Below are 15,906 nucleotides of genomic sequence, written 5' to 3'. Positions count from 1 at the left end.
AGCTATTCTCTATTTCAATAACGTCTTAGCTTAAGAACTGAAAAAAGATAGAACCTTATACAATGGAGTTGTTGCTCTATTTATAGAAAATGTTACCTGTGGACCTTATTTGTAAGATCCCATTGATTAATTGAGCATAATGAACCCACTAATGGGGACTTAGCATTAGATTAGCATATGGATTCCTAACATTCGGTCCAATTAAAGTGGTAAGTAAACAAGATGCCACTTTTTGTGTGAGAAAGAAGACTGTTATGGTAATGGGTGTTTGTATCCTAACAATATTTTGTTGTAATATATTTTATCAAGATCTATATTTACTAACAAGTATGTTGATTAACACCTTAAATAAGAATTCTCTAAAATAATGGAATTAAACACATATAAAGTTTAAGTAACCTTACATTGGTGGCAGCAGAATAACATGTCTCCTCCCACTCAGATCTCAAATCCTTGTTCCTTTCTGTCACAGAGTATTAACAAGATCTGAGCCCGATTCTCCTTCAAGTGTTGGATTCTTCACAGTATGATTGAGTACTTGACTTGCTATGGGTGGGCATGTACTCTTTCACTATAGTCTTAAAAATTATGAAGAGGGAGAGAGAGGATTTCCAAATTAGTAAAGGAAAGGAGGCTCTCAAATTTTTTAGTTATTTGACAGAATAAAAATTAGGTTATTAGGTTGGATGAGAATGAGAGCATCCTATTTCTTTTATATTATTTCACTTAGGGTTAGGATTTAAATTATATGGATTAGAAAAAAAGAGATAAAATAATTGCAAAATTAAACACTAATGGCTGGTCATAATTATCTCAACTTGTGTGGGGACCATGTGTAAAATTGGAAATGATTAATGTACCCTTGATCACTAAATGTGTTGATTTTGGGCCCTAGGGGCAAATAGTCATTTCACCACAAATGAGTAAATGATATATTAAAGTTTATTCTAAAGTTATAAAGGATAAATTTTAGAATAAACTTTAATATAGTCATTTGACCACCTTAGACTATGGTCTACACATCAAACTCGTTCCAAATTTTAGCTTGGAAGTCTTATGTGATGTGTATTGGGCATTTGATCCATATGATAGGAGGTCCACCTTGAGATATTGCATCTATTTTGGTGGTAACTTAATAGCCTGGAAGTCCTAAAAACATGTCAAAATTTCTCGATCCTCCACTAAAATTGAGTTTCGAAGCCTAGCTAATGTTGTCTCTGAAACATCCTGGATTCAATCTCTGCTTCGGGAACTCTATGTGCATGCTCATGGTGTTCCCTCGATTCGGTATGATAACCAAAGCACAATTCTCTTAGCTGCTAATCATGTGCTCCATGCAAGGACTAAGCACATCAAGATCGATCTTTACTTTGTTCGTGACAAGATCCTTTAGCATCAGATTCAAGTGAATATATGTTCTTACTCATGCTCAAATTGCTGACTATCTGCCCATCTCAAGCTCTCAATTTGATGATCTTAGGTCCAAAGTTAATGTTGCTTCCAAAGCTCCCTTAAGTTTGAAGGGGACTGTCAAAAAAAAAGTTAATTAAATTAGATAGTTGTTAATAGTTCCAACTGTTTTTGTTAGTTATATTCGATTGTAATTATTTTTTTACTTATTTACTGCGTAACACTATAAATACACTTTTTTAGTGCATATTATTCAACAAACAAGACAGTCATAACTTTCATATTCATCTTCTTCACATTACATTACAGCTCTGAATATGAGAATTAGACTCTGATAATTATTAATTTAGAGCACTTTACAGATACAAATGTTGAGAAAGATATAAAAGTATGAGAGTTGGCAATTACAATATACAATAATATAAACATAATATTTAATAATACTTAAAATGCAAGTAGTGATGACAGAACGATGATCCAATATTTCATTCCCTAATTTGTTTTGTAGGATCAAACAAAATAATTTTGTAGTGAAACCGCACCAAGTTCCTATGTCACCACGTGAATAAGATAACTTACACAACTACCTCATGTAAACACTTTTCATACACTACGAACTTTATTCTTATATGCTATTTTTATTCATTTTTATATAAAAATTGGCCATTTCACTTTCTAAATATATATACTTGAGGAGTAAAATAAATTCTAAAAATAATGATTATGCTATTTAAACTGACCATTACATTATGATCTTAATTAAACAATAAGTATATGCCATGCATATATAAATGATCCCTACTCAGTCAAGATAATAGTATCTCTTTATTTATCTTCTTTTATGATCAAAGTTTATTAGTGATGTGGGGTAACTAGTTACCACTCTCAAAATAACAAACCTAACACACACACAAGTTATAACCTACAGTAATGGTAATGGTAACTTGTTAACCAAATTTGGGGAAAGAAAAATTTAATTGTGATGGTGACTTGTTACTTAACCTTATTCGTAAAGAAAAGAAAAAAAAAAGAAAATGATGGTGACGATAACAAAATTTGGAAGAAACAAATCAATCATTGGTATAAACCTGATTTAGAGAAGAAAAAAAATGATCATATATAATGATAACTGGTTGCTTAGAAAGATATGAAGAAATGAAAAATCACATATAAAATTAACTTTTTACTAATGTCAAATTACTTATTTTTTAAATTGATGCATGGTAACCGATTATCTTCATATCACTACTAAAATAAAAATTGATAATAGTAACTAACTACTACTGAGTCAATTTTAAAAATAAGTAATTGGATACTAGTAACTAGTTAGTGTAAACAAATGAAAAAAAAAGTAAACAAAACTATAGGGAAAAAATATATAAAAATGCAAAATAAATAAATAACGAAAACAAGAATAACCATATTTTAGTGGCATTATTTTTTTGCCTGTATTTGTAAAAACTAGTTTAAGTTTACTATATTTTTGAAATTATTTTTCATGCTTATGTGCAAGAATTTGAGTGCCATAAAACAAAACAAAAAAAATTAAAGATAATATACCAACCAACTAAACTAAAATTGAAAGAGTTAAATACTATAAACTTCTATAGACAATAATAACAATAAAAAAAAAAAAAAGATTTTGTATTGACTGTTTGTAAGATTTAAATATAATTTCATTTAGTAAACTTTTTACAAAGTGATTGGATTTTAGATTTAAGCGTGGAAAAATTGTGTGGGGGAACACAATAGTGAAAAAATTGACAAAAATATTTTCCTAATTTTTTTTACATCAATTATCTTATTGAATAAAATTACAATTAGTCTAAATTTTATAAAATTTCATCAAATTCAACGCTAGGCTTTTCAATAAGTTCTTTCTTTTTTCGGAACATTCCAAATAAATTAAAATTTCTATTTGATTAGTTTACATTATGGCCAATCAAACTTTGATTAAGTGTTGTGAACTTGTGATTCCGTTATATAAGAGTGTATATCAGTCACTTTGGTTGGATTATAGTGTATTTTTACCAACTCAATATAAATGTCAAGTGGTATATATCTAATTGTAACCCGTCCAATAAAAAAATAAAAAAATTTGTAACCCGTCTAATAATTTTCGTTGGTTTAGTCGGATTAATCCGTTTAAATCGGTTTTTTTTTTTTTTTTATATTGTTGTTAGTTTTTAGTATTCAAATAATTGATTTGAAAAAATAAATGTATAATATATGCCTTTTAAGATTAAAATAGTTATAGTTTAAATTAAAGTTAAAAAAATCTATATATATACTATATAGATATTACGTGTCGAGTCACGTATGTTAATTTTATTTTAGTTTTTAGTTTTTTTAATATCATAATTTTAAAATTAATAATATTCAATGTAGTGATAATCATTGAAATTTGAAAGCATAATAGTGATTTAAATAAAAACAAAATTATTATTATACTTTGCAATAGTAATTAAAAAAAATTATTATTCGTCCTAAATTTATCTTCGAAATTAATGAAAATACTTATCTGGTTAAACTATCAAAACATTCAAATTTAATTTAAAATAATATTTAAAATTTAACTAATTCTAAATATCAAAATTATTAACTACATAGATGCTGACCCTTTACGTGGTAACATTTAATAATTTATTATTATTTTTTATTTTTTAAAAAAAAAATCACCCAATAATTTCTCATAAACCAAGAATTCTGTTATATAGCCACATTTTATATAGAATAGATATATATATATATATATATGAATTGAATAAACATTCAAGTATTAAACAATATTTTTCAAAAAAAATAGAATAGAAAGAATGGATTATTTTACAAATACACAAAAACAACAAAAAAAATTACAAAAATACAGTTTCACGGAATTTTAAATATTTTTACAATTATTTTGATTTTATTTACAATAAATGCGGTCTTTTAATTTCAGTAAGTGTAAATATTTAAATATCTTTTAATTTTTTGTTGATTTTTTGTTATTTGTATGGTACTTCTTGTTGTTGTTTTGATGTTATTTAGATATTATTTTCATATTACTTTTATGTAGTTTTTTTATTGTTTTCGTTTTGTTTCTATGAAAAATCGTAAAAATGTAAAAAAAAAATATATATATATTTAAACATAAAAATATAATTTTTTTACACAAAATGGTGTCTTATGCAGTTGTTCCTAAAAAAAATATACTTATATATAAATTTTAAATTTCAACTTCAATATTCAAATACAATTTAAATTATCAACTATAAATTTTAAATTTCAAATTAAACACTATAAAATACAAATTTTAAATGTAAAATAGTTTAACTGTCAAACGTAATTTATATATTATGTTATAAATAATTTTAGTAAAAAAATATGTAAATTGGTTTATTCAGGTTATTTGAGCGGGTTAGAATAATATTCAACTCACCCCATATATTCATTGGGCGGTTTGAATTTTTCGTAAAGTTATCCGGGTTGTATTTTTTGTTGGTTTATTTCGTTTGGTTTGGGTAATTTATTCAGGTTGGGCGGTTTGTTAATTTTTTTGAACAGCCCTACCTTAAACTAGTCAAGCTATTCAGCTAAATTTACCTTATCCTATATCATTGAACATTTCTATATAATTGCATTTCAAAAAATAAAAAATAAAAAATAATTTCTAGGAGTTATTTTTTCTTTTTAAATTTGAGTAAATTGAAAATATTGTGAGTTTTTATATTTTTTGTGCAAAAATATGGGTTTTTTTTTTTCAAAAATATTATTTTATGAGAAAATTGAAAAAAAAGATTGAAAAATATGAGAAAATCAAGTAAGAGTAACTATGTAATCAGGTGCCATTATAATAACTAGAGAAGTAAGAGATAACCGTGTACTTTATGTTATTTTTTTTCATAATTTTTAACTTTTTCTCTAAAGTCTTCTCATAACATAACTTTTTTAAGAAAAGACCATATTTTTACAAACTTATAGTTTAAAAACAATAAAATGAAAATTTTTCCTTAAAAATTGAATTTCAAACAAAGGGTATAAGCAAGTAAGCTTCTTATGAAATGTTAGCTTTTTTTCTTCTCCCATCACCCAAAATTTAGGGGCAAAAGATAATTTTCAATAAATAATGTTAACTTAAAATAATGTTAACATTTAATGAAGCTAAATAATAAATACTTTGAATGTATATATATAATCTAGAATAAAGCGATTAATTTAATATGAAATTAAAAACAAAGAATTTTTAATGTGGTTTTGTAGTTTATTCTACATACTTCACCATTCAATTTTATTTATGAGGTTGTTATGAACAGGGATACAAATTGATAAAATTTAACTAAGTTTTTTGTTGTCCCTTTCACCTATGTGTTTCTGTCATTTATAGGGACTAGATAGCAGTTATCTGGTCCTGTCTATGTAACAGTTTATGAAACGTGGATAGTGATACCCTTGTTCCTAAGGATGCCACGTGTATTTTTGGAACATAATTTAGTAATAGTAGATTAACTATATAATCAAATCTGTGATAATAGTAAAAACTTCACCAATTGAAAACCATAGCAATGAATAAGATGACATCACTAAAAATTTATTTTGGGAATCCCTTGTTACAAAAATTTTACAAAAAGAGTTATATACAAAAGTAAATCAAAATACACATCAAGTACAGCCCAAAACAACTCCTGACAACTCGACCACACAAGTCGGGTAAATCAATATGTACATTTATCGGAAAAGACTATCATCTCGTGGCTATCCTAGTTTTCTCTTGCCTTTACTTGCACCATAAAGCACCCGTGAATCATAAAGACTCAACAAAAAAAGTAAACATAAATACATATCAAACTATTAACCAAATCATAATAATTTAATTAAACAGTAACACACAAGTACTTGTCTAATAAGACAAGCCATATTTTTTACTTTATAAAGTAATCATTTATGTTTTTGTCTAATAAGACAATCTTGATGCCTTATCGTGGCATCCACATACCTCTATCATTGTCTAATAAGACAATCGACAAGTATGAAACCTAACAGTGGTTTCAACTTAACGTCATGACTTTTGTTTAACGGTAATCATTGTATCTTGACCTCGATCATAATCGAGCCATAAACGATAATAATCGTATCTTGACGTGTTATGTGGTACGAATGTACTTTCTTACCTCAAGTTCCAATTTAGGTATGTTTTTTTGACCCAAAATAGAGAAAGATCAATGATCCTGGATCCTATGTCACAACAACGAAAAAGAATCGATTAATCAACCTGACCTAACATGTTCTAGGTCTTTAATTCATCACCATAAGTTCCCATATTGATAGATAGAATAGAAATACCCTAAATATTGAGAAAATAAAAAAAATTAAAGTCCCGTGACAAGTCTCAAAACGAACGGTCTGTTCTAAAAATGATCGACTTATTTTAGAAATATATTTTTAGAAATAGGACAGTCTAAAATTCCCTGTCCGATCTTAAAATATACATAACACACTCAATATTAAGCCAAATCTTACCAAAATTTGTAGAACACCTGTACAAATATTACTGCTAGAACTTGTTACTTTATGGCTCACAACGTGGCCAAATGGACTTTTACCCATAACCACTTTGGGTGACTTGATGTAGCTACTATTCCTATGAACATTTTTAGTAACGACCGTGAGGTCTAATATTTTATTAATAAATGTATCTTTTTAAACAAAAAAAAACGTCGCACGATATTTTTTTTAACTAATCTAAATTTTTTTAATATTAATAATAATAATAATAATTAGCGAGCCATAATCTCATGTTGGGATTACCAATGTTATGAGGTTGATTGAAATTTTCAATAATAATAATAGGCATACGGTAGAATTTTGGGTTTAATTGAATGTAGTATTTTAAATTTATTTTTCCAGAAGTTACGAGTGTGAAACTAAGAAATGTGGTAACAAGTTATAGATTATGAAAAGTAGTATATATTTCTTTTTCTTTTTTTCATTTTTTTTTTTTTGAGTCAAAGTAGTATATATTTCTTAAAAGTGAACTATGGTACAAGTATGCCAACTTAGATATATAATGTTGGGTTACCTATCCAACTTACTACAATATGGGTGAGTTTAGGCTTCCATGAATATAGCACATCATGTTTACACCTAAATAAAAACAAACATGTTTTCAATAGTATCATACTTTAATAATTCTCGCAATTTTATTCTATTTTAAAAATATCATTTATAGGGAACATGCCAATATATTTTTAGAAGTAGGCTCCTCAAAGTTATTGGGGTAAATTGAAAAATATCTCTTTTATTTATCAATTAACTAAATTTACTTCTAATTTATATTTAATTGAAACATACTCCTTTTTATATGTATTTTACTCAAAATACCCTGATATAAGGGAGTCATATGAAGAGCATATTAAAGTGAGAGGAGTAAAATTGGTAAAGTGTTTAAAAAAAAAAGTAAAAATAATAGACTTTAAAAAAGAAAGTAAAAATAAAATATGACAATATAAAAAGGGTATAGAATCTAATTTCCTCAAAGTTATTTCTGCTTAAATCTATAATCTATTCAAAACCATTTTTTTTTTTTGGAGTTTTTATAAAAATACTAAATTTTAGACAAAATTTTACAGTTTTACTGTCACATAGAATTTTTTTATAAAAATACTGTTATTTTATAAAACAATCGTAAAATAATAAAACAAAACAACTAAAACAACAGTAGAACAACTAAAAACAACGGTAGAACAACAGTAAAAACTTATACAGTATTTTTTTTTAAAAAAAAAAGTATGTAATATTTTTTTAAAAAAAATTCGCCGTACAGTAGAAAAGTAAAAAATTAGAAATTTGAATATGTGGTATATTTTTTTTTTTTTTGCAAATGTTACTCCAAATGTAATTGATATGGGCCAATAATAGGTAATGGGCTGAAAGCCAGCCCAATCGTCAGAAATCACTCTAACTAAAGAGGAGTGATGCAAACCATAAAGAGGAGGGCCATTTTTCTAACAAAAAAGAAAATAAAATAAAGAGGACCATATCAATTGATAAATCATGCTCATAAATAAGACTAAAAGCATCTTGCTATTAAATAAATAAATATATAAAAAAAAAAACACACACGAAGAAGATAGAAGACTAACATGTTAGACTTTTTATTTGGGCTTACATTAAGTTTTATTGGTTTTATTAAAACTTGGGTTGATTGGATAGTTCTTTGCTGTGTTAGCCCATGTTGTTGGTGATCAATTGTTAATGGGCTTAGCATGCACGTGAGTAAAGTCAGGTGAAGCGATCGTGTGGGCTTTTCTAGTTGAAGCCTTTGATGAGCGAGCCCGAACTAGGGTTTTGTAGCTAAGTCCCCTCCCTAACTCTATAAATACATATTGTCTCATCACAATTGTATACCTTTTGATAATCAGATAAAATAAACTGGTTCTCATTTAGAGATCTAGGGAGGAAGACTTAGTTGATAGTATTGCACTATCGAATTGGAGTAACTGTTGTGGATCAATCAGAGATAATTGTTATGGATCAATCAGGTACACATACCTAATTATTATATCTTATTATTGTGTTCTATGTTATATACAAATAGATCTTGGGTTAATTGTTAATTTATCTAACATGTGGTATCAGATTGCCTATTGTATATGATTTAGAACCTATAATTAGTATAATTAATTTGTATATGTTAATTATCTAAAATTACATATCAATTTCGTTATTATTTTATGTGTAATTTTTTGTTTATAAATCTTAAAACTTTAGGGGTTTTATTGATCGTTAAATTCTCTTTCAATTGATATATTATATACATGAAATCATTGTGTATATTAAGAGAATTTTAATTTTAAAGTTTTAGGGTTTATATGATTATAATGTCAAATTATAATTGTGTATTTTGATTTTATTGTTTTTAATCTAAAATTGATTATAGATATCTCATTATTAATTGTTTATGAATGTTCTTCAATGATTAATTTTGAATTTTGATCAAGATTGATATCCAAATAATTTTTTTTTTATGTTCTTTATTTTTTGGATAGCTTTTCTTTAGATCTATTTTTTTTAGCAATTAATAGCCGAAATTAGAGACATAGATCTATTAGAAATTGTAAACCAATCAAAATCCCTCTTTTTCCCCTCCGTTTCGTCACTTTTATGGCCAGAATTTCATCCCGACCCGACCGGGTTTGAACCGGGTCGCACAAGATCCATGTTGCAGCCATGGAAGCTGCTGGAGGTTGAAGACAACCCGCTGGGACGAAGCCCACTCGCGGCTGCCGGAGAGTGAGAGAGAGTGAGGTAGTTTCGTGACTCCGTTTTCGACGATTCTTTTTTCCAGCATTATTAGAATTTGATTTCTGATTTTTGGTGATTTTTAATTAATTTTTTGACGCAATTTAATAATTATTATTATTTTAATGATAATTATGCAGTTAAAAAAATTATTAAAAATATTTTTTGATAATTTTTCGAAATCTGTCGATCATAGAAAATTTTTTGAGTTCCTTCTCGTTCCATATGACATAGTCACTCTCTTATTTAATTTATTTTGACTATGTAGTCTCCACCAATTTTCTCATTAATCACATCTTTTGATTATTTGTTGTTCTAAAATTATAAAACTTGGTTGTTTGATACAAAAATAATGTATTATGGTGGACACTTTATTTTTTTTTATTATCAATATATTACAAGCAATTTATATATAACTTCTTGGAAATTTGGTTGAAAATTATTAAATTTTTAATGATTATTTTATTACCAAATTTCATATGTTATAGAAAATATTTATTTTGGTTGGCTATATGTGTAATTACTTGCCCAAAGGTAGTAGTTATACATATTAGTTCACATTCCATGAAGTGAGTTAATATTAAATGTGTATATTTTAATTATTTGCCCAAAGGTAATAATTTAAATATATATATTTATTATTATTTTTTGATTGAATTAATATATATTATTTAAGAAATTTATTTGCCCAAAGGTAATAAATTCTTAATTGATATGTATTTTTTTCTTTGTTGTTAACTTCATGAAGGTAGATCATGTGTGTGTTATATTCTCACCCCAAAGGGGAGTTTATAATGACCAGTTGACTCTACAATATTTTCTAATGCATCGCTAATATTGCTTATTCAAGTTTTATTTTTTTGGATTTTTCGGTCTCCTTTCTACGAACAACAATAACGTTTTCATCTGAATTATGAATGCTTCCAACTTTAAGACATGGAAACGAGATGTGAAAATTAATTTAGGCATAATAGATTTGGACTTATGCCTTCGAGAAAAAAAAAAAAAATCTGCTGATCTTATTCTAATATCAGAATTGTTGCCCAAAAATTCTTCATGCACATTGGAAAAATTCAAATCATCTTAGTCTCATTGCTGTGAAACGTTTAATTCCTGAACATCTTTTGGTGGTTTGCCGAACACCACAAATGCTAATGAATATTTCAAAGCAAAGAAAAACTATTTCACACTAGTGAAATCGCTGCAGTTGGACATCTTATGAATGCAATGACAACCATTCAGTATGATAAATCAAAGGAGTGCGAGGTTTTATTTTAAAAATTATTAATATTCAGTACAAGTTGAAAGATTATAATATTCCTCTTCCCGACTTTTACACTATTCTTCAAGTTCTTCATGCACTTCCTGCCTCTTTCAGCCTTATCAAGACAACCTAAACACTTATAGTAAAATATAAAGTGTTAGTAACCTTATTTCTCAGTATAAAGTTAAGCAAAGCAAGCTAACAAAATGAAAAGAATGAGTCTTCTCACTTTGTTTCTCAACTCAAGCCCAACAAAGGATAAATAAAATATGAAAAGAAGCAACCACAACCAGAGGCTAAGGGATTTCAAGAAGATAAGTGAGAAGGAGTCAAAGCTTAAAGTGGCACTTATGTTAGCGATGATGTTATCTATGTTGGCATATTTATTCTTGAATTACAGTTTAGTGTTCAGATTGTCTTGAACAGTACTTTCTTGATTCTTACTTTTAAAGTAATTCAGTTTCGCTTCCGCTTATAGTTAAACAATGATTTTCTTTTCGTTTTGCCAATTATAGTGTTGACATTATGTTTGACTCCGAATAATTGGAAACTGTTTTTACTCTGATATTCTTTTCAAATTATCATTGACTTCCTTAGCTTCCTTTTTCAATATTGTGAATATTGTGGATAAGAAATCTTATATTAAGATAACATCCTTATTGTTATGGCACAAAAGATTGGGTCATATTTCCTGAGAAAGGGTTGATCGTTTAATTAAATCTGAAATACTTCCTCCTCTTGATGTTTCTGGTTGTGAAACTTGTGCTGATTGTACTGGTGAAAAATTGACTAAAATAAGAAAGCAGACTGCTCACTATAGTCACTCTTTATAAGAGATTATCCACACTAACATCAGTAAACCTTATTCCAACACGTTGTGCAGCAACAAGTATTTTATAACTTTTATCGATGTTTTTTTTTCTTCTTATGGCCTCACCTACCTGATCAGAGACAATCCAACGCTTTTGATAAAGTTAAAATCTTTCGAAATGTTCTTGAGAAATCATTGGGAAGAGTCATAAAAGTTGTTCATTCTGATCGTGGAGGAGAATACTATGGTTGTTATACAGAATCTGGACAACACATGGGGCTTTTTGCAGAGTACTTACAAGAAAATGGTATAGTTGCTCAATACACTATGCCTGGTTCACCTGAGCAAAATGGCGTTGCTGAAAGGAGAAATCGCACTCTCATGGATATGGTTAGAAGTATGATGAGTAGAACAAATCTTCCAGAGTTTTTATGGGGTGAAGCACTTATGACTGCAACTTATATTTTAAATCGTGTTCCCAGTAAATCTGTTCCCAAGACCCCTTTTGAGTTATGGGTAGGCGGAAGCCTAGTCTTAATCATCTTCGAGTATGGGGTTGTCCAGCTGAAGTAAAGATTTATGATCCTAATTTGAAAAAGTTAGATCCGAGAACAAATCGCTGTTATTTCATTGGTTATCCAATGCGCTCAAAAGGCTATCGCTTTTACTGTCCCACTCGTGGTACGCGAATTGTTGAATCTCGCATCGCTAAATTTCTGGAATTTGATGTTGCTGAAAAAATTCCTTCAACATCTCTTGAAATGGGGGAGTCCTCTAAAGGAATTTGTATTCCTATGTCATTTTCAAGAGATGATAATAGTAGTCTCCATCCTACTCCAGTTGGTAATGCTCCCATTGTTGATGAATACATTGCTCCCGATATCGAAGATGATGAAGGTCCTATTATTGATGAAGGGCCTATTAATGATGAAGCTCCTATTGTTAATGAGAATCCTGTTATTGAAGAAATTCCAGTTGTGGAAGATGTTATTCAAAACAATGATCAACAAAGAGAAGTTATTCCAGAAGTACCTCCTCTAAGAAGATATCAGAGACAAAAGAAGTCAACAAAGTGTCATGATAATTTTGTTTATCTTGGAGAAGGAGAATATGATATTGATCATTTTGTGGATCCTGTCACTTTTAGTGAAGCCCTTAATAGTCCACAATCTTCAAAATGGTTAGCAGCTACAGATGATGAGATCGACTCCATGAAGAAAAATGGTGTATGGGAGCTAGTTTTATTACCTGATGGTTTCAAACCAATAGGTTGTAAGTGGATTTTAAAGGCTAAAAGGGATAAAAAGGGATGATTGAAAGGTTTAAAGCGCGTGTAGTGGCTAAAGGCTTTACTCAAAGAGAAGGTATTGATTACACCGAAACTTTCTCACTGTTTCCACTAAAGATTCATTCGAATTATTATGGCCTTAGTTGCGCATTTTGATTTAGAGTTGCATCAAATGGATGTTAAACCTGCTTTTACGAATGGAGAATTGAATGAGGAAGTCTATATGTCTCAACCTGAAGGCTACAAGGAGAATGGAAAAGAACACTTGGTTTGCAAGTTGAAACGATCCATTTATGGTCTCAAACAGGCATCTCGCCAGTGGTACTTGAAGTTTGACAAGGTTGTGACATCGTTTGGTTTCGTAGAGAACAAGTTTGATCAGTGTATTTATATAAAGATCAGTGGGAGTTGTTATATTTTTCTTGTTCTTTATGTAGATGACATTTTACTTGCCAGCAGTGATTTGTCACTACTAAATGAGACCAAAAATTTTCTGTCTTCCAATTTTGATATGAAAGATCTTGGAGAGGCATCCTATGTTTTGGGGATTGAGATCCATCGTGACAGGAATCGAAAAGTTCTTGGCTTATCTCAAGAAGCTTACATTAATCGTGTGCTCAAAAGGTTCAACATGGATTTGTGTAAAGCCGGTTGTTCCTATTCGAAAGGGGACAAGTTCACTAAGCAGCAATGTCCTAAGAACGACTTGGAAAGAGGAGCAATGAAGAACATCCCTTATGCAAGTGTAGTAGGGAGTTTGATGTATGCTCAGGTTTGCACTCGACCTGACATAGCTTTCGTAGTAAATGTTCTTGGGAGATATTTATCTGATCCTGGCCTTGATCATTGGGTTGCAGCCAAGAAAGTTTTGAGATATTTGCAAAGAACGAAGAGTTTTATGCTTGTGTATAAGCATGTTGACAATCTTCGAGTTGTTGGTTATTCAGATTCAGATTTTGGTGGTTGTGTAGATGATTTAAAGTCAACTTCTGGCTATATTTTCACCTTGGCGAGTCCGCTTATTTCTTGGAAGAGTGTCAAACAGACTTTGATCACGTCATCTACTATGTATGCTGAGTTTAATGCATGTTATGGGGCATCTTTGCAAGCTTTGTGGCTGAAGAATTTTATTTCGGAGATACTAGTGGTTGATTCTATTTCCACTCCTATACTAATCTATTGTGATAATAGTATTGTTGTTTTCTTTTCAAAGAATAATGAGATTAGTAGTGCTTCTAAACATATGGAAATAAAGTATCTCACTGTCAGAGACTTGGTCAAGAAAGGAGACATTGTCATTGAAAATTGCAAGACCGAGTCGATGTTAGCAGATCCTCTAACCAAAGGATTAAGTGCCATATTGTTTGATTACATGTTGTTCATATGAGCATTTTATAATCTTCTGTTCCTTTGGGTTAGTGGGAGTTTCTTATTTTATCTTTTGAGATTACATTTATATGTAATTTACTTGTTGATGTTATGAACTACTTTGTGGGCCAATACTTTTTGATTATTGGATGTTTATGCTTTCAGTTAGGTTTTGTTATATTCTCGAGAATGATTGAATTGAAAGCATGTAGTTCATATCTTGTTGTGATCATTGTATTTTAAGTATATTTGCTTAATGACAATGATATGTTGTTGGCTTAATTCTTTAAGCATATTTAGTGACACTAACTTATTTTAAGTGGTGTATGATGAATTTCACTGGCTTATTTATTAAGCATCACGGTATCAGTGAAATTGAGGACTGATAAGGATATTATGTTATTTTAAATTGATCACATGTTGAACATAATTCCTTACCACACTGCTAGACTTATTGACCATGTCGATTTAATACTTTGGTATTTGTGATTATGAATGTCTTTTGTTGAGTTAAAAACAATATGATTGTCATAGTTCATTATCAAAGGTTAAATTGGACCGGTATGTTGAGATGCTATCAGAGAACTATCATTTTTTAAAGTGGCCACAAATGTTTTCTTGTTGTTCAACCCATGAGTCGTTTTCAAATAAAATTATTTTGATATATAATATATATGTATTAAAATTAATGTAGCCCAAGTGGGAGAATGTTAGACTTTTTATTTGGGCTTACATTAAGTTTTATTGGTTTTATTAAAACTTGGGTTGATTGGATAGTTCTTTGCTGTGTTAGCCCATGTTGTTGGTGATCAATTGTTAATGGGCTTAGCATCTGTGAGTAAAGTCTAGGTGAAGCAGTCGTGTGGGCTTTTCTAGTTGACTGAAGCCTTTGATGAGCAGGCCCAGCCCAACTAGGGTTTTGTAGCTAAGTCCCCTCCCTAACTCTATAAATACATATTGTCTCATCACAATTGTATACCTTTTGATAATCAGATAAAATAAACTGGTTCTCATTTAGAGATCTAGGGAGGAAGACTTAGTTGATAGTATTGCACTATCGAATTGGAGTAACTGTTGTGGATCAATCAGAGATAATTGCTATGGATCAATCAGGTACACATACCTAATTATTATATCTTATTATTGTGTTCTATGTTATATACAAATAGATCTTGGGTTAATTGTTAATTTATCTAACATAACAAGCATCTTGTGTGTGCTTGTAAGTAAGCATTCACTTTTTTTTCTTCAAGATCATCTCCAACGAATAATGAATAATGTATAATTAAAAGCTAAATTTAACTCAAAAAAATAAATTAATATTATATTTGGTATAAATTTATAATAGTACTTCAATGTATTACAAGGTAAAATTATCTTCTTCTTTTTTTTTATAAAAAATCTAACAAAAGAATAAATTTTTTATTGAAAATATATAAAAAAACCTATTAAATATATAAATAAAATAAAAACAATTATTAATTA

Source organism: Cannabis sativa, chromosome 3, assembly GCF_029168945.1.
Source record: "Cannabis sativa cultivar Pink pepper isolate KNU-18-1 chromosome 3, ASM2916894v1, whole genome shotgun sequence".
NCBI classification, from domain to species: Eukaryota; Viridiplantae; Streptophyta; class Magnoliopsida; order Rosales; family Cannabaceae; genus Cannabis; species Cannabis sativa.
This window is presented reverse-complemented; position numbering follows the sequence as displayed.